The 19,638-nt window shown below is 42.9% G+C and overlaps 1 long non-coding RNA gene across 1 annotated transcript in view; it reads left to right on the top strand.

Annotated features, from left to right (window-relative positions):
* Positions 1-19,638, top strand: part of LOC109304598 — a 589,090-nt gene that overhangs the window by 76,128 nt on the left and 493,324 nt on the right. Inside the window, exon 2 of the long non-coding RNA XR_002099429.1 lies at positions 13,989-14,048. This is a non-coding gene — a long non-coding RNA (uncharacterized LOC109304598). The remainder of the gene's footprint in view (positions 1-13,988; positions 14,049-19,638) is intronic.

Raw genomic sequence — 19,638 nt, 5'->3', positions numbered from 1 at the left:
TGTGTGTGTGTGTGTGTGTGTGTGTGTGTGTGTGTGTGTGTGTGTGTGTGTGTGTGGTGGGGGTGGGGGGTGCTGTTTACTTGGTCACCAAGTTTCAGAGAAAGACAAGTCTGCTATTTTCTACAGTTTCAGCTTATCTCAGCTACCCAGACCTTACTATTAAATGATTTATTAACCTGTTGACAAGTTACAACTTCAGGTATTATAAAAATCGGAACCATCTTTGCTGCTAACAAGACCCTCGTCTCCAAATGATATTGTCTTTCTTGACTGACATTTGCAGTGCTTCCGAACCAAGTTTGGGATAACTGACCCCAGAGTTTTACTGAGGGTTATCCTTGTTTCTCAATGATTTAATTACCTGCAACCATGGGAATCTTTGGAAAAAATATTTAGATTAGTGAGAGTGATATATTTTTCTAGAGATCAAGGTCACTTGCCTTTTATTTTTTCCTGTTTTACAAAATAGGCTATCTAGAGTGACTACTGCTTTCCATTTAAGTAGGTAGTAGAAGGTGTCATCCCAGCTCAGAATGGTTCAATAATTTTAGAGGTAAGAGAATCTAATCGTGATCAAAACTATTCGACCTGCTATTACAGTGCAGTTACATCAGGGATGAATGTGACTCGTTGAATTCAGCTGCAAGTGAGACAGGGCTAGAGAATGTTCAGGCTGGTGTGGCAGTAGTGTAACTGAGGGTGGGTGAGTGGGGTACTATCCCCAGGTGCTGCTTTAGTTAGGGGAGGGGGAAGCAGAATAGCAGCCTGTGGAGAGATCTGCAGAGGCTGCTGCAGCTGTTGCATAGGGAGCACGTCCTGCAGCTGCAGCAGCAATAGCCAGAGGCAGTGAACCCATGCCTTGTCACTTTAGACTCTGCCCCAACCCAGCTGTTTGGTGCCCTGCAGCAGGGGTTCTCAACCTTTTTTTTCCCTGAGTCCGCCCACAACCCACATGTGCTGCTTTCTGCGTGGGAGAGGACTGGCCTGGCTTGCCAGCCCTGCTCGCATGGCCCTGGGTGCAGCAGGCGGGGCTTGTTGGTGAGGAGCCCCAGGGCCTCACTCACTTGAGCAGCAGCAGTACAAAGCCTCGCCTGCCCACCCACAGTGTCACCCTCAATATGGAGGCTACATGGCAGGGTTGACCCCCTGAAACCTGCCTGTAACCCCCCAAGGGGTCATGGACCCCCAGTTGAGAACCACTGCCCTGCAGGACCTTCCCTCCCTCCCCCTGCCCAACTCTGCCCAGGGTGCTGAAATAGGTAGTTCTGTTTTTGCTCTCTGGACGTCAGAGACACCTGCTGGCAGATTCCTGATCCATCCTATTTTTTAAATAGGACAAGAGGGATTAATAATAGATGTTCCTGATTAAATCGGGTGGGGGGGTGCAAAATGGCTGTGTTATTTGGCAAGGAAATAATTTGCTGGAGATTGCTTATTCTTGGAAAATTTGGGTTGATTTGGTTTGAGTTATTACCTTTTGGCGTGTCCTGCTCATGCACTGGGCATTTTGCATTGGGGTTTTAAACTAAACTTGTTAAATGTACTCTAAGAAGTCATGAGTGCTTTGCTGATGTGAAAAGTGCCCATAGGCAAGAGCTCCAGCCTATCTCTCCTGGCCAAGTAGGATGCAGAGGGGAGATGGAAGACCTACTTTAGAGAAATGCTTCCTTTGTTCATGATGAACTTCTACCTATATTAAAGATCTCTGAAGATATGGAAGGCATTTTATGCGTTTTCCCAGCCAGGCAGCTCCTACGGTTCATGTAGGAGGGTTTTCAGTCAAAAGAGGTTTAAAAACAAAACATGCACTCTTAACTCACATTGCATAGACTCCCTTTGTGTCTTTGGATCTTAAGGTGTCTCTGGGTGCATCTATGCAAGATAGTTGTTATAAGAGTTATCTAATTAGCTCTGCAGTAAACTGTCACTGTCTACATGAGCAGTGCTGTTAGGCTGGAGTAGATTAATTAACTCTGCCATAGGATAATACTGCCCAACACAAGTATTATTCTGCGGTGTAGTTATTTACTCCGCTGCAGTGCACATATAGATGGTGACCAGAGCTGGCTGGGAAATGATGGTGCTATAGTGTGGGGCTGCCTGCTGGCTACCCCACACTGTAGCACCCTTGTGCCCCAGCCAGCCCCTCCACAGCACATTGAACGAAGCAGGAGCAGCCCTAGGTTGGCAGGCTGACCTGACCCCCCAGATCTCCTGCCAGCCAGGGCTGCACAGTCCCAACTCAACGTACTGTGGTCCTGGGTGCATGTGTAAACACTGTGCCTGGGAGCACTACATTCCAGCGCAAAGTGTGCCAGAGTTTGTGTCAAATTAATTTCACATGTAGATGCACCGTATAACTCCATAATCACAAATGACTTCTCAAATATTTTCATTCATTGTCACTATAGTTATATATGGAGCCATGTGTATTTCTTTAGTTGTGTTTTGTATAGCTGAAGCAGAATTTATAAGTAATTTGTCTAAGAACACAATAAGCCATTTTCACACAATCTAATCATTATTAAACATCCAGCATAAAGTGCTAATAAAAAGTTTGCTAACATAAGTAGGCCACCTAAATTTAGCAGCTAAGCTGGCATGATAATTTAGCTGTCTTATCTCCTGAATCGTCCTTTTTTTGGAAGGTTGGTGTTTGGAAAGAAAATATATAGTTTATTGGTACTGAACAAATTATTAAAAAGTAAAGAGAAAAGAGACCTCCTCATGTAACGTGCATGAATCAGTGAAGTCAAAGCTGGACTGTTATGTCAATGCTTACATGTCCTGAGATATGAAAATATTATGTGAGAATAAGCATGTGACCATATTATTAAAGACTGTCATAATGTTTAAGGACAAGGAGAGAAGTTTAAAGCAGTCTAAGCAAGCTTCAGCATTATGAGTTCATTTCACACTTATCATCTTACTTGTGTTTACATGCGCACCTTTTTTGATCTAAAACCAGAACATGGTGTAACAGCATCCCTTCCATTGAAGTGGTATCTGAGAAAGACCTTGGGCTTGTTGTATTACAGCATTTGTTCAACCATGTGATTTACTGCTTTTCTAGGACCTGGGCCCCTCTGTAACGGTAACCCATGTGTGATGGCATGGGGTCCCCAGAGAGGCAGTAACATTGTTTTGAAGAGCATGTACTAAACTCAAAGTAGCAATCTGTTGATGCTGTACCACATCACAACGAGAGGTTGAAACCCACCTCGTCTGCCATCAGTAGGATATATTGCATCAGATCAAACAGTGAGAGGCAAAAGGCCTTTTAGTAACCAAAAAGCAATGGCCCTTCTGTGCTGGGGAGAATAATGGGAAAGAACAAAGAACCTCAAGAGAGTTTCTGCTTGGACTCAACCTAAAATGGTACATTATGAGACCCTGAGGGACATGTGACAATGACTTCTTTTGCTTGAGGCACAAACAAGAAATTTCTTACAGTCAGCCTAAAAATAAGCATGATCAAGCTATAGAAGATGGATTGAGAAAAGATAGAGACAACGGTGTCTTCTGTATTAATCAAATCGTAGGAAGTGTCATGTGACAAAAGCACTATCTTCAAATAGAACAGGATTTCCCCCAAATGTGCTTTTCCTTTCTCTCATTCACTGTGGAGCTTCTATCATGAACCTTCCTCAGCTCCCCTCCTGCCTGGTTACCTTTGGCAGATTTAAAGAAGCAGTTCAAACATCCCCACAGGATATGCATTTTCACAGAATTACTAGGCAGGAACAAACAGCTGATTCACTTGGAATCTGTTCAGCACAGAATATTGTTTCTGAAACTTGGTTCTGTGCTTTAAAACCCCATCAAAATATGACTTGGAGTACAGCTGTGTGGGGTTAATAAGAACGCTGTGTTCCTCCTTAAAAAAGCCTATAAAAAGGAACAGTTTTGTGTCCTAAAATAAAGCACGTACTTCATGCTCTAAAATTCTGAGGTTTGTAGTAGAAAAAGATTAAGTAAATAATTCAGGATGTCGTGTTTACCTGTTAATAATTAAGCAGGGTAGTCTGTGTACTTTTTAGACATTGAGCTTTTTTATTCTATTTTATTTATTTATTTCATGTGGGTTGATTTGTCAGTTAAGCTTCTGCCAAGAAGCAGGTAGTGAGGGACAGGGATACGCAAGTTAAGTGCCGCACAACAAAGCAATGTGTACAGGGAACATGGTATCTGGAAACAATGCAAAGGTGTTGATCCAAAATCGTTTTCCCAACTCAAAGCCACCTCTAAATGGGGCTCCAAGAGCAATTTTCTTTTTGTTTATGGTTTATATTGATTAGTGAGGAAAATGTAGTGAGTTTGAATTGGGTCAGTCAATGGTTCCGATTAAGAAAATAGATACTTTCTTTGCTATGAAATGAACTTCAATTCTGGTTTTGTTTTTAGAGAGATCCCATTTCCATGGAGTCAGGTTTGGCTCTGGCAAGTAAAATGGCAGATATTTTAGCTTGCCTAGTATCAGACAGGATAGCAGTTTGAAGAAGGAATAGAAGTAACAAGACACATGTTGTCTTCTAACTGTCTTGTACTGTGAATTACGTCCTGGTGAAGGTGCTAGGTTGACAGCTCTGAAATCTGCCATCTCTGTTGACAGAGTGGGTGCATCAAGGCCAGTGGCAGTATGAGCTTCCTTTACAAGCATGCTTAGCACTGTCCTTTGAGGGACATAGCTTTGTGTTGGAAGATACTTTTATTCAACATGATTCATTCAGTGCTTGGAGTCTTTGCTTTCACTGGTAGTGCCAAGCGATTGTTGGAATGTGAATACCTGTCTGTTTGGAAATGGAATGAGATCAGCAGCAAAGTAATTTTAGACATTTGGTTTTTTTGTTACCTCTGCATCCATATTGATGTAGGCTAAATTTGAATCTGTAACTTCAAGGGCTGGGTGACAGTCCTACAGTCCCACTGCTGAAGCCATTTAACTACTCAGTAACATGCCTTTCTAGCTTGACAAGAGGTATGTATCCCTCCTCTGCTCCCACGCTTCTGGGTAACCGTTTACCCAAGCATTAATTGGTCATAGCAGGAATTGAAACAAAATCATTGCCTAATTCACTGAATATTTGAGCTCCTCTCCCCGTTTCAGTCAAGGAAGACAACCCTTGATATAATTGCTCACCTTTCCCAAAGTTGAGAGAAAGCAACGTTCAGTGAGAGAGCCAGTTGGAGTGATTGGCATTAAAAGACAAAACTGCTGAATTGTGAGTGTGATCTTTGAACTGTATATTAAAATCCAAAGTTTAAAAAAGACTGTTTACGCGATAATTAACAGCCTGATTTTGTTGACAGTTGAGGTCTTCATCTGTTATCATGGCATATTTTATTTCCTTCTCTGCGTTGGTACTTTCCTCGAAGAAACATGCATTGCAACTGGTGTCTCTCTTCCCAGGGCTCCCTTCCTGCTTCATTAATGTAACGGAGTGCCCTTTGTGCCTCATGTTCCAGACCTGTTTGTTTGTTTTTTTTCCTTTTAGATTTAATAATAGATACGGTGCATAAAGTTAGTAGCTGGTTGGTCTGATGGACAATGCTAAAGATGCTCTTTACCCGCCACCATAGAACTGGCATGTTCACAGGTTGTTCAGTCCTGAGCCTGACAGTTGACAGAAGGCTTTCAGAAAGAGAAATATGGACAAATAGACTTTTCTGAGTGAAATTTAGAATGGCACATGGAACTTAGCTGTTTGCCTGAGAGACTTTTTGCATATTGAGACCATGGTTGTGACATTTGAGCATTATCCATCTAAACTCACTGTGTAAGCATACCAAACTTCCTCTCTTGCAAATACTCCAGAATCAGGAGTTAGACTTAACTTGTTGAGTACGAGACAACTGTGGTCTGCCTTTGGTAGTCTTTTTTAAAATGTCTCCAGGTCCTCCCACTAAACATGGTAAGTTATTGTGAATCATTCGAGATATTTAAAAAATTTTATTCAGCTTTACCCATGAAATAAGTTAAGTGGATCTCAGTCTAGTTCGCAGTGGACTAGTGACTATAATGGCAACTAATTGGTCTGTCTTTAGTTCCAAAACTGAGGTTATGAATAGGTTACTGAAACAAACTACTCTCCATCCTTAATTGCTGATACTGTTTGAGGCACAGTCCTAATCCTACATTAGGGAAATTTTTGCTGCTGCTATATATACTGTTCCTGCTCTCAAGTTAGAGGTTTTCAGTCTCCAATACTGTCAGTCTGGCATTTTTCATGACTGTGAGAATCATAGAATAATAGACTAGTAGGATTGGAAAGAACCTGAGGAGGTCATATAGTCCAGTGCCCTGCTACAGGCAGGATACTCCTTGACTAAAACCTCCCAGTCAAGTGTTTGCCCAGCTTGCTCTTAAAAAATGTCCACGGATCGAGATTCCACAACCTCTCTGGACAGTCTGTTCCAATACTTAACTACCCTCATGGGGAGACATTTCTACCTAATCTCCAGCCTGAATTTCCCTTGCAGCAATTGAGAGTCAAATTTACACAAAAATACTGTTTTTTCTTTAAAGAAAAAAAGGACTTGACTCTCAAGTATTGTCCATTTTGATGAGGACGTGCTTTTCTTAATGTTCATTCTGGGTTGTGAGGTTAAAGGAAAACATGTGATTAGCATATAGTCACACAGTGGATCATTAATTGAAATCCTTTTCACTATGTCCTTATCATCAGAGATCTGGGTTTTCTGTTTGCAGCAGAAAAATGTGGAAAGGGACAGATTTTCTCCTTTAACGGGTCATGGATTTCTCCTTTAAAGGAGACAAACATGGGAAACCAGGCAGGGCAGTGGAGAACTTCTTGTGCAGCTCCCTCCAGGTAAGTCTATGGGGAGAGGAGAGGACACAGGCTATGCGTTTGGGGGGGAGGTGTGGCAGTGCAGCAGTGGGGCATGTGCTTCCTGTGATTTCTGTGCCCACAGTGGGGCATGGGGCTGCAGCAGGGCTCTGGGCAGGAGCCGCCTCCATGGCCCAGTGAGCGGGACCCAGCACAGGAGGGAGTGCCATGCTGCCATGGCCACTAAGGTGAGGGGCCCCTTGTCCACCCAGCAGCAGCGGGGACACAGCTCCGTGCCACCGCCGCTGCCGCGCCTCATCTTGATGGCCATGGTGACGCATCGCTCCCTTGTGCACTTGGTCCTGCCTGCTGGGCCATGGAGGTGGCTGCCACCTAGAACTGGTCCAGCCCAGCTGCAGCCCCGTGCCCTACTGTGGGTGCACGTGCCCCCCCTACTGTGTCAGCTGTGTCCCCCTGCCTCTCCCCACATGTTGTCTGTGCACACACACCCACTGTGTTTCTCACATACTGGGGGGCCTGGGGCAGGGGCTGTGGGCTGGGATTGAGGGATACCAGCAGAGCTGGAGGGGCTGTAGGTCCAAAGTGAGGTTCACTGTCAGGGCCAGGGGTTCATGGGGCTGTAGCTTGGGAGTGAGAGGCAATGGCATGGGCAGGAACAGGGCACCAGCATATTGGGGCTACTCAGCACCACAAAGCAGCAGCGGGGACAGCTGCAGGTAGACCTGCAGACTGGTGAGCTAAGGGGGCAAGGCAAACTGATTTTCTACGATAAGAAAAGCAAAATCCAATGTCAAAATATATAGGTATGTAGTATTTATTTTATGATAATGATTGAGGCACTGGTAGGCTTCCAAATTCCTTTAAAATTGTAAATATATCAATGAAACGTGTTCAACTGGTGTGCGTGTTTGTGTGTGTGTGTGTGCAGTGATGTTTCATTTTAATCTCAAAAAAAGTGGATTTTGAGGTTTTTAAAATTAGATAATTTTGGAATTTTTATCAGAGAATCTGCCATTTTTAAACAGAGGAAACCAGGATCCCTGCTTATATTGAAGCAACAGTGATTTCCCCCAATATAACACAACTCTTTTTTTGTGAATGAGGACCTGTGTTTGCTAGGTTAAGAATTGTGCTGAGGTGGTATCTATATTAGGGGAAATTTTATTTTCCATTGAATACAGCATATTATAGGAAAAATAAAATTCTTTAATTGTCATCTTCCAAGCTTCTCCCCCATTTGAATCACACAGAAATCTCAGTAAACTAGAACAAGCATGAATTACAAGGTTTTCAACTGAGAGGTTGTGCATATCTGTTTCTCTTGGTCAGGCTGTAGTTCATTAAATAAACTTTTTATCAGTATGGTAAATAAAGCTCATATATATTTTATTGGTTAGCTGATGTTAATTATGCCAGCCAATTTATTTTAGGATTAGTAAGAAAAGGAAACAACCAGAGATATCAAACCTAAGGCTCAATCCTGTTTGTAGAGGGAATGTTAACTCATTTTGCTTCTACTTATACTGGCTGTGCCTATATGTAAGTTGCTTAGATTAAGCAATGTCAGTTTTACTATGGAGCATTGTTCAGACATGTATTTGGATCTTCGTATTCCTCCTATGTCCAGTGCCAGTAAGTTTAGGGTTTTTTTAGAAAATGAGTTCATTCTTGTAAACACATTCCCTTCCAGCAAATTACGAAGGCTATGTGTTCCCCGCACCTAGTACCTATATGGGGTCATTAAGTGTCTTGTGATCTGGAGGTCATAAGTCAAATGTAAGATGGTCTTGTTAGATTTTACCTTTTGATTTGCTATGAGGGGCTTGTTTTTAGAGCAGAATTAAGATCATTTCCCTACATTATGCCCACAGTTTTTTGCTCTAGTTAACACTTTGAACGTATATTTGACAGAGATATCCAGATAGTACAGTTTGTATCAGCAGTTAACATTGGCAGAGATGTATAAGCAAAATTGATTTTAAAAGCAGACGCTATCCTTGAAAATCAAGTGAACAACTAATAAGAGGTCATATCTAATGCATCAGACATATCGAATATATCCCAGAGGTCAAAGTTTATTAACTTAGATTTTGTTAGTGGCAACATTTCTGCTATGTAGTTTTGGCAATGGTTATTTTAACTAGAAATCTAAGTTTAATTGTTTAAAATAAAAGTTTGGAAATAATCAGTTAAAATATGCAAGTAAGCAGTATGCTACTCTAACAACCTATGTGAAAATTCATGTAATGTATTCTGCTAACAACCGTAACAGTGACCCAGCAGATATTGCTATCCACATATATAATATATCATTTTTATAGTTATACAAAGTCTCAGGTACAGATAAACTGGAGACAAAAAGTTAAGAACGAAACCTTTGCAGAGTTTTCAGGGGTTGGGATACAGTTCTTTGCTTTGTCTCCATTGACAAGGTAGTGGATGAAATACAAAAAATAGCCTCACCCCTCTCCCACCCACCTATAAAAAGAAAAGAAAATGTTGGGCACATTCACAGTTCATGGCTGAGTCATCTCAAATGGCATGTACTGCTCTACCCATTCAAATAAGTTTTTGTTGTCAGTGTATTTAAACATTGCCCAAGCAAACCAGTTTTATACCTAATAATGTTGTTTTAAGTCCAATATATCTTTAAGCTATACATATAGCATTTAAAGGTCAAAACCCCCTCCTTGCGTCTTACTGCCTTGAACACTATTGACTTTTATTCATGGTCTTGTAGCCTATACCAGTTATGTTATGTTGGGAGGTGTTTAAAGTGGCTGCAATAAAATTTGTATTTTGATTAATAGACAGTTGCAGTCCTCATTAAAGCTGGTGGATGTGGTGCCTACTCTTCATTCAAATTGAAATAGTAGAAGCAATAAAGGTTATTTCTGTCTTAAGATTGCTAGAGTCAAAGGAAGCCACCATTCAGGGCACTAAATTGCATACCAGGCCAGTTGAGCATATAGACCAAAGGGTTTTCCTGGGAACTTTATTACAAATGCTGGGCCTGGGATCACCCAGGATGGTTGGGTGTATGCTATTTGAAGACAGAAAGCAACTAGAAAGCAAGAGAGAGCAAACAGTAATGGACAGAGTTGTCAGCATGATCTTGAGAGGGAGCAGAGACCGTGGGGCACAGGAGCTGTTGGAAAGTTTGAAAATGGTGAGTCAGGAAGTTGTGTGCTGCTGCTGTTTCTACTGTGTCCAGGCCTTCATATACTTTTCTAGTAAACACACAGAACCGCACCAAAGACTACATCTCACCTTTAATACTAACATTTTCCTGCTAATGGCTAGTGAAGGCTCAAAACTACTCTACCTCAATGGTTCTTAACTAGGGTGACTCAAGACCCTTTCAGGGGTGCTGACATGGGCACCATTGAGGCAGTGGCTAACTGGAACTCCCCCCATGCACTTCATGCAGCGCTGTGCCTAGATTCAGGGTGGCCCTGGGTGAACTTTTAGTGGCCCCTTTTGTCAGAGATAATGATAATAATAACCAGGCAACGGAAACAAAATTACCATTTTCGGTCCCCCTTTCTGTCCAGGTCCCAGGCAGCAGCCAGTTCACCCATGCCTGTGTCCAGCCCTGACTTCATGTACAGTCAGATCAGAGGGCTGCAAATGAGTGTGAACTCATGCCTGCATTAGGGTTATCTGACAAACCTAAAGTTGGCAGGATCACCTGGTCATGTCACAACCCTTCCTGGTCTGACTTTGCATGGCATCTCTTGGAAACAGAGGTGTGTGGGGCAGGTAAAACTCCAGTGTGGGGAGGAGCATGCGGGGGCTGCAGTGGAAAGGGTTGCAGCCAGGTATGGATGTTCCTGCCTACTTTAGGTGTATTGGATAACCCTAATGCAGGCAGGAGCATGAGGACATGGCACAGCTCTTCCTGATCAAGAGGTGCACAGAGTCCTCATGTGGTGGTGGTGGTGGCAACAGCAAGCTGGGTGAGAACCACTACGGTAAGCTGAGGCAACATGACAGTGGTTCTCAACCAGAGTGCTGTCAAATTCAGAAAAGTTTTGAAGGGGTGTCCTGAATCTAAAAAGGCTAAGAGCCACTGCTCTAACTACCTGACCAAAGGGGCAGGCAGGAGACAAGCAATTAACAGTATATGGACACAGGATACTAGTTAAGAGGCTCATAGCATTGGTGGCTGGAATGTTTGTGGGTGCTTGTACATGTGACGGGGTTATAGTCCTAAGGGTTTTATTCTATGCCCCCTAAATTGAAAAGGTGGGTTTTTAGTTGAAACCTACCATTTCAATTTTCCTGTCATATTGTGGCAAGGGGCCTGATCCTTTACTTATTTATTTTTTGTTGTAACTGGAACCTGTCTGTGGCTGGGGATGGGGTGAACTGCCAGTGGGCCAAGTGGCCCCTGACCTGCAGGGAACCCCAGTCCTTCCCTTTGCACCAACAGTGCCCCCTGGGGTGCCTGGGTGTGCTTCTAGTGGGTGGGGTGCTGCCTCAGCTCAGAGGCAGCACCCAGCCTGATCCAGCTGTTCCCCTGAACCCTCCTGGGGAGCAGTACCTGGTAGGTTTCCAGTGGGGGGGCTCAAGGAAGACTTGGATGAGGCTGGGTGCTGCCTCCGAACTGGGGCAGCACCTGGCCTGCTAGCAGCCTGCCTGGGCAGCCCCAAGGGGCACTGCTGCTTCAGAGGGAAGGCTGCTTGGCCCGCTGGTAGCTCACCCCTAGTTGCGGGAGATGCGGGCAGACCCTTTGCTGCTTCTGTCTTCAGCAGGCGCCTGCTAGCAGGACAGCTGGGGCTGCCCAGGAAGTGGCTGGGCTACCCCTGGGGTAGCGCAGGAAGGTGGCAGGAGGGTGGTGGCGGCCAGAGAAGATGGTGGGGATGGTGCATGGAGCTCTGGAAGCCCAGGTGGGCTTGGTGAAGCATTGAATCAGGTGCCTCCAAGCTGGGGCAGCACCCGGCCAGCCAGCAGCCCACCTGGACTTCCAGCATCCTGTGCACCATCCCTGTCACCTTCTCCTGTCACCAGCAATCTCAGCTGCCCTCCTGCTACCTTATCACACTGCCCTAGGGTCAAGCCAGCCCTTCCTGGGTGATCCCAGGTGTCCTGCTGGCTGCAGGAGCCTGCTAAAGCAGAAGCGGTGAGGGGTCCAATCCTTTTCAGTGGAGCCTGCCCACCTCTCCCACAGCCAGGGGGTGAGCTGACAGCTTCATCGTTACAATCTGCAACGTTGCAAACTCATTTGCAAACCTGCAAAACTCTTCCACATGTACAACACGACGGCATTAAGCCACACAATTTTGGTAACATGTTCACGGTAATGATGTCACATGTACAAACGCCCTGTGAGACCAGGTATCCAAACCCTGCACTGACCACAAGATGATTAAAGAGAGGGGTTGGCCCATTTCTGCCACACCTGGCCTGCTGTTAGGCCTAGGAAGTAGGTTTCAAAGGACAGGAAGGGTCTAGAAATAGAGAGAAAAAAAAGCAAATGGTGGCTTCTGTGTGGAAGAAGAATCTTGGCAGGATCTAAGAGTTGTCTGGACACTGATCCTTACCCAAGCCCCTTGGAGAGGGTGAATGGGTCTAGTACAGTGTGGTGTTTGATTGGCTACTGGGCAGCACCATCACAGGCAGGGCTTCCACTTGTAGGGAAGAGGCCTGGAAATGACACTGGCTGGCCCGTTGCACTGTTTGCCTTGCAGGGGTTTTTCTTTGTATATTTTGTTTGTGGAATTTGATTAGCAGATTCTATTCCCTCCTGAAAAGGGACTGAACTCTCTTGGGCAGTGAGGCCAGAGGCCTGATATAAAGTGTGCCCTGTCTGGATGTCATTGTATGTTTCACCGTGCCATACCTGCCACTAACAGTTGTGTAACAGCTGGGAGACTGAGTATAATTACAGCTGAATGTGTTTCCATGAACTCTGAACTAGTGCCATATGCAGGATGTATAGTGCAGAGTGTATGCCAGACTTTGAGCTGTGTTTTCCAGAGTCTTTTTTCCTTCCCCTCCCTCAAGAAAGCTCCAAGAATCTTTCGTGACTCGTAATGCGGTGATCATTGCTATTACTAATGCCCCTGCCATGCTTAGGATTTTGGGACTGAGGCCATGTACATTTTTGCTGAAACAAAATGGTGGCAGTGTTAACACACACAAATCAGAGAAAATTAGAGTGGAAAGGGACCTCAGGAAGTCATCTAGTTCAACCCCCAGCTCAACTGAAGAACAATATATCCCAAGATTCCCTGGAGTATAACCTTGCTGTGGTTTGCAGTCCCATTGGGTTTGTCTGAAAACCAGCAGGGAGTTGCAAGCTCTGAAAATTTCCAAAAGTTGCATCCTTTTTTATGTATCTGTCTACCTATGAATTTAAGAATTTGGCGTAAACATGGGGTGGGGAGATGATTTCGGTCAGCAAAGAGCAGTGAGACACCTACTCACTGCGCATAATTATAAGGGGAATGTCCACCTTCTGTCCCTATGTTTGAGCACCTTTCCCTTAGGTTTTTTTTTGCTGGCAGCTGTGCAAATGGTGATAATTCCTGGAAAAATGGTGCTAACAATTCCTGTGGTTTTTTTTAATTTTTTTTTTTATAAAATGAGCCTACAAAACCTTTTCATTTAAGTTTTGTCTTTAATGAGTAAAACATTATTGGTTAATAGTTATAGCTTTAGAAAAAAAAAACCCTTCAATGTATATTTTTAATTCCTGAACTGTTTAAGATGGTTTATCTGAAATAATCCCATTTCTATGGCAAGTATAAGGGGCATCATTTGGTTATGAGAGTCTTTTTCTTTTTGTCCATACCCCCACTCTTGAGAGAAAAACTGAAGCGATTTTTTAAAACCATGGTATCGTTACTAATGTCTCCATAATATGGTATTCACGTGCATCTTTACTGATGTCTCCATAATATAGTATTCACGTGTAACTTTACAGGAAAAAAGGATGCCCATACAATGTGATGTTTTGGTTACTAGTGCTTCTTGTTTACCCATTCTTCACCTGTGCACCAAATGTGAATGTGTAGGACTTTGTTTCGTCTTATTCCGTCAGATGGATCCATGTTGATATGTACACAGTAAGCCGCCTACTTCCCCACTGAATGCCGAGTCATTTGAATGTTATGAAAACTCAAGGTGTTATCTGAGCAGATCCCTAAATATAAGCATTTCTTTTCGTTACAGCAGCATAAAAACGAAGTGTTAGGAGCTGCTCTTAACCCTTTTGGAGTCCGAAGTCGAAAGGTAACATCACTCAACATTTTCTGGGTATTTTAAGGGTATGCACTGTAATTGTTTGTAAATACTGTTTACTTGTTATGCTCAGGCTGAGACTTTTAAAGAGCTGGCAAGTAAGGACTTGGCAGAACAGTGGGGGGTGGAGGGCGGAAGAACAATCTAAACATTACAAGAACTTTTTAAAGACCATCAGTAAATTCAGGCTGAAATTATGCAAATTACAAACTGGAAACCACTAGGAACAATAACATCTAATTTACTGAATTCAAGAATGTGGACATTAAGAGCTCACTGGGATTTTTCAGAGGTACTTAATATTGATCGGGGAACCATCATTTTTCTCATTATGATTTGATAAAGTTTTTGATACATTATGTTTTACCAAGTCAGGAGACAGGCCCTGTATCTCTTTTTCTAGCAAAGAGCCCTTCAGTGGGAATTTTGCCTGAGTAAGGATAGGAAAAGGGTCAAAACAATTATCACTTAAATATTCAGTTATTTTGCTACTCCATGGTATAAAACAGTGGGTATATTAAAAACAGCAAATCTTCCTATTCTATAAAATGGTAGCTGCTCAACACAGTACAGTTTAACATTTTCTGCACTTGGTTTTGCTGTTCGATAAGTATGGGTGAAATATTTCCCACAAGTAGTCATTCAGACTTGTAAAGGATTGATTTTGTCTGTCTCTCTGCCCTGTTAGCAAATTTCAGAGCAGTACTGTCTATGGAAATGGTACATTTTAAAGCAACTTCTGGAGAATATTTGTAGAAGGTACATTTTGATTTAGCATCTGCTTTGGAAACTAGGTGCTGAGAGACTCTCATTTGATCTACAGGAAAAAGCCTATGATGCAAGCACCCAATCAGTGAGTCTTTTGAATAGCCAGTGCTTGATGCATACTGCCTACAAATGAGATGCAGATTAAATATTCACAGATATTATTGGACAAATACTTTTCAGTTACAGATTTAAGAGAATAAATCATGGATCTTTAATAGGTTAAAAAGTAAATTGGCCAAGTGGCAAGTCAGCTGTACCAATTAGTATTTGTACCATGTCTTTCTGCTGTATTAGAAATAAGGGCCAGATTATTTCTGGTTGCTACTTTGCTCTAGAGGGGCAAGACCTATCTTCCTACACACAATGACCACAGCTGGCCATACAGAGAGGTAGAGTAAATCACGTGTAGATATTTCTTCAGCTTCCTCCTCGCTGCCAGTGAGTGGAAAGGGGATGAACCTTGGCTCTTTTCTTTGCTTGTGCTGAGTGATGTAGGAGGAACAGGATAATAATCTCTTACTGGGAAGACACGGTAGCTGATTACTTTACCTGGCAGCAGACAGGGAGTTTTGACTCTTTGAAGTGCAGTTCCTTTCCTGGTTTCCCATGATGGTGTTTACAGCCATTCAGTACCTCTTCTGCTAAGCTTGGCCTAAAGTTTGTCCTAGTCCCAGGCCTCTGCTGCTGGCAAGAAATTTTGCTGATTTACACAAGCAGATCACTTGAATGGTGCTATTGATGTTGTTGGACTAATCCATTACCTAACTTTAAGCAAGTATGTAAAACTTTGCAGAACTGGGGACACTGTTTTTATACCCTTGGGGGGCTCAGAATCAGTAGGGGAGAAGGGGAGATTTAATATTTTGAGGATTTTCCATCAGCTTTGTAGCTCGTTTGGTTGGGGTGCGGGGGAACAAATTAGCGTTATCCTTTCGGTTTTTTGCATGTGTTTAAACACTCCCTCTAGAATACCATGACTGAAATTCTTATTATAGAGAAGTAAACTACAGATTGCTTTGAAGGGGGATGGGAGGCAGGACAAGAGATCCAGTGGGCAGATACTTGTGCGGTATGTGGACCAATGTTTACAATTTCTTCACACTGGTATGCACCTCAGAGTTATTTTTTATTGTGATAAGATATGCAAATAGTTCTGGAGCCAGCAGCAGTACTTTCACCTGAATGTTAAAACTGACAGTGATCTTTAAATTGGATTTCAGCAACAACTAGTATTTTAAAGAGCTAGTTCTAAGGTTTGGCCAGCAGAGGAAAACAAGTCTGCGCTTCTTCCACCCCTCCCCTCCCCCAACCCTTTAAATATTTTTCATCTCTTCTCTTTCATCTTTTAAATTTGGAGAAGCAGTTGCAGGCTGACCTGTTTAAGTACTGGGTGTAGCTATGGGCAACAGTGCAGAGGAACTATAAATCTAAATGGAAGTATAAGCAACAGACTGGAATTCAAGTTGAAAGCCATTGCAACTTGACTTGTCATTTCAGGCTGCTCAGAGAAGATGCTTTTGATTTTTTCAGATATCTAGAATTCAGGAGCCCAACATGTTTGTTTGGATGGCTGATACAAATTCCTAATTGCATCTGCTTCCTCCTTTTATTTGTATTTTTAAAAAATCTGATACAGAATTACAGAAGCCTTGATGAATATACTCTCATGATAAAGTGATTGCTCGTTTCTTGAGATTTGGAACAGAACTTCCTGAAAGTTTGGAGATGGTTTGGTTTGCATCTAAGGCTTTTGTTTTGACTTCATATTCAGTGAAGGAGAAAAAGGGTAACTCTGAAGTACAACTTAGGCTCCAAATCCTAGTGTGTGTTCAGCTCTGGAACCCTGGTTCACACCTAGGTCTGCTTCAGATGATGTGAATTCCTCTTCTCTTCCACTCCATCTCTCATCAGATGTCTGTAGATAACAATATCCAGCCCACCTTTATTTTCTTGTTGACTATACTCCCAAATAACTTGATCCTTATGCCCAGTAAATCCTTATGTTCAAAAGACTGAATATATGGATTTCTTTGCTCTAGTCAGCACTATTCTTTGTTTCTGCTTTTTTAAGGTGGAGTCTAAAAGGTAAAACAAAAAGTTTACTGTTGAGCTTGTAATCAGAATGGAAGGACCTTGGATATTAGGAAGAACTTTCTCACAGGGTGATTGAGCACTGGACCAAGCTACCCAGAGAGGTTGAGGAATCTCCATCCTTGGAAGTTTTGAAGAATGAGTTAGACAAACACTTGTTTAGGATGCTTTAGATAAGGATGTTTCTACCTTGAGCAGGGGGTCAGACTAGATGACATGCTGTGGTTCATTCCAGTGCTGCTTTCCTGTAATTATATGACTTACCTAAATGGAATATATCCCATAATATGTGCTCTTGAAGAGATACTTGAGTTATAGCAGCATTCAGGGCCCCCAGTCTTTCTCCCTTTTGAAAAGGGGTTTCTGAAATCCTCAGCATTTTGTCCATGAGCAGATTTAGGCCAGAGTATCCATTACAGAACATTGTTATATTTAATTCTGAGGCATATTTTTGTATTGTGGATACTCCACTCTTCCCCATTCTACATAAAAATCCATAAAGTAAATGAATAATCCACACACAGAATGAAGCCTTTCAGAGAGTTTGTTGAAGAGAGGAATTTGCTTTTTTGGTAAATAGTTTCTTTCAAGGTCATGTTAAATAAACAGCTAAAGCTTGTGTTGGGGAAAAATACAATAAAGCTTTAACTTTAAAAGTTTGTTTCTGCTTAACCTCCAATAATTTGAGAGATACTAAATCACTTGCAAGATAGGGTAGAAAAGATATGAAGCCACAATCCTAAAACAGGGCGTCCAGGTGCTAGTGCTGGCTGGTTGGCACTAGGATAACCAGAGACAACTTTTGTGGTTGGGTACACTGTTCATATATAGCTTTTGTTGTTTGTAACCTCTCTCAGTAAAGAGCTTGCACTAGGCCTTGTACAGTCTCTTGTTTGGCTTTATTTGCTATCTTTCTTGTGTCCCATAGTTTGTTGTAAGCTGCAGGTAAAAGGGCCAAGTGAAAGAGTGTGGCCATCAGGTGTATGATTTTAGCTGGTTAGGAACAGAGGCATCTGCAGCCTATTCTCTCAACAACATGGACACACTGAAGCCATCTGGAGCGTTGGCTCCATAACCACACCTATCCATACTGATAGTTGCCAGCTACCATTAAAGCAATTCACTTGCAGCAGTATAGGGAGTAATTTTAGATAGCTAGTATCAATAACATTGCTATAAATAGTTGGTAAATAATGATTTCAGTATTTATCACATCCTGTAAACAACAAATACGTGATTTGAAAGGGAGGGTTTTCAGCCTGACAGATAGTTCCTCATGCATATAATCCAAGAGTTGAGGAATCAGTTTTTAGTTTTTGCTTTCCTTTCCCCTAACTTGCTTGATTCCAAGCATCCAACCTAGAATTGGCAAGTTTGTCTGATAGGGAGAGGCCATCAGCATTGCTGGCTGAGCTGCAGCTGCACTACCTGCCATGAATAATAGCCCAGTGTGCTAGTTAATCATTACATTGTGACTTTTCCTGTTCCCTCCTAGCTCAGGGTGCATAGGCAACTGTGGTCCAGCTTCCAACACAAAGTTCAGCATTGTGTGGGTATGCTTGTTTTTATTGACATGAATATATATACTCAGCATTTTCCAACATATAGACTGATAAAGCTAACAGAGTAGGGCAAGTCTTCCCTTCTCTCTCTCTCTCTCTCTCTCTCTCATTTTTAAATCAGTGTTGTTTACCCATTTGCCTCTTTTTGCCTCTTGCAAAACCGTTTGATTTCTTCAGCCAAAATTATGGCTCAGTGGTGTGGCTCATCTCTTTGTACCAGAAGAATGGAATTGTGACATGCCAAATGTTGCCTGTTTGTGGATCCATTTGAGGATGAGTTGTCCCCTGAGCTGTGTTGGTTTGCCATGACTGACATCTGGCACTTGGGGGAGGTGGATACAATTCCTGTCCCCATCTATTAGAATTGAAGCCTCTGCAGTTCAGGGGCACTGTTCAGAATGACTTAAGATGCCAATGAAATCTTTGGAATGAGGCAGTGAACCACAACAGTCTTTGCTCACATGCCTATGGTTAAATTGATTGCCAGGCTAGAAGGCAGGAAGTTGTTTACCCTCACAACACTTTATAGTTTTCACGTTTGCGACCATGGGTCCCCTCTCTTATGCTAGGGACAGACATTAAAAAAGTCTGAGCCTGAATTGATTCAACCTTTGCAGGTTAGTCTAACCTAGCTAGGCTGAACCGGTTTCCAACCATACAGACATCCCCTCTGGACTGAGGAAATTCAGGCACATGCCTTCAGTGACTTAGGCTGAAAGCCAGAGGGCGCTAGAGCAGCCTCCCTTCCCTTGCAGAGCTGAGCTGAGGGGAGTGTGGCCAGGTCCCAGCACAAGGTTTTGATTAGGGAGGGGTGTAAACCCCCAGCCTGCCTGCAGTCTCAGGCTTTTCCAGCTCACTGCTCAAGGGGCAGAAGTGTTGCCAGCCCCCAGCTAGCACTGAGGCAAAGGGTGTGTGCAGTGCATGCATCTGTTGATGATATGGAGCTTTTCAATCTCCCTCCCTGCTTCTGTATACTGTCTGCAGCAAACTGACAGGCAAGCAGGCCAGCTAAGGGCTGATAGTGATAACTATCACCCAGTTAGCAAAACAATGGTCTCTCTCGCCATTACTTCAAACTTAGCTTGCCAGCTGACCTGTTGATTAGCTCCAAACAGCCCTAAGTAGTCACTGTTCTGTCTCCCTGCCCCAGTGAAACTTGA

The sequence above is a fragment of the Gavialis gangeticus genome, unplaced genomic scaffold (genome assembly GCF_001723915.1).
Source record: "Gavialis gangeticus isolate Ggan-Ray unplaced genomic scaffold, GavGan_comp1, whole genome shotgun sequence".
NCBI lineage: Eukaryota > Metazoa > Chordata > Crocodylia > Gavialidae > Gavialis > Gavialis gangeticus.
The sequence above is the reverse complement of the archived record's forward strand: the minus strand, read 5'-3'. Positions and strand labels throughout refer to the sequence as shown.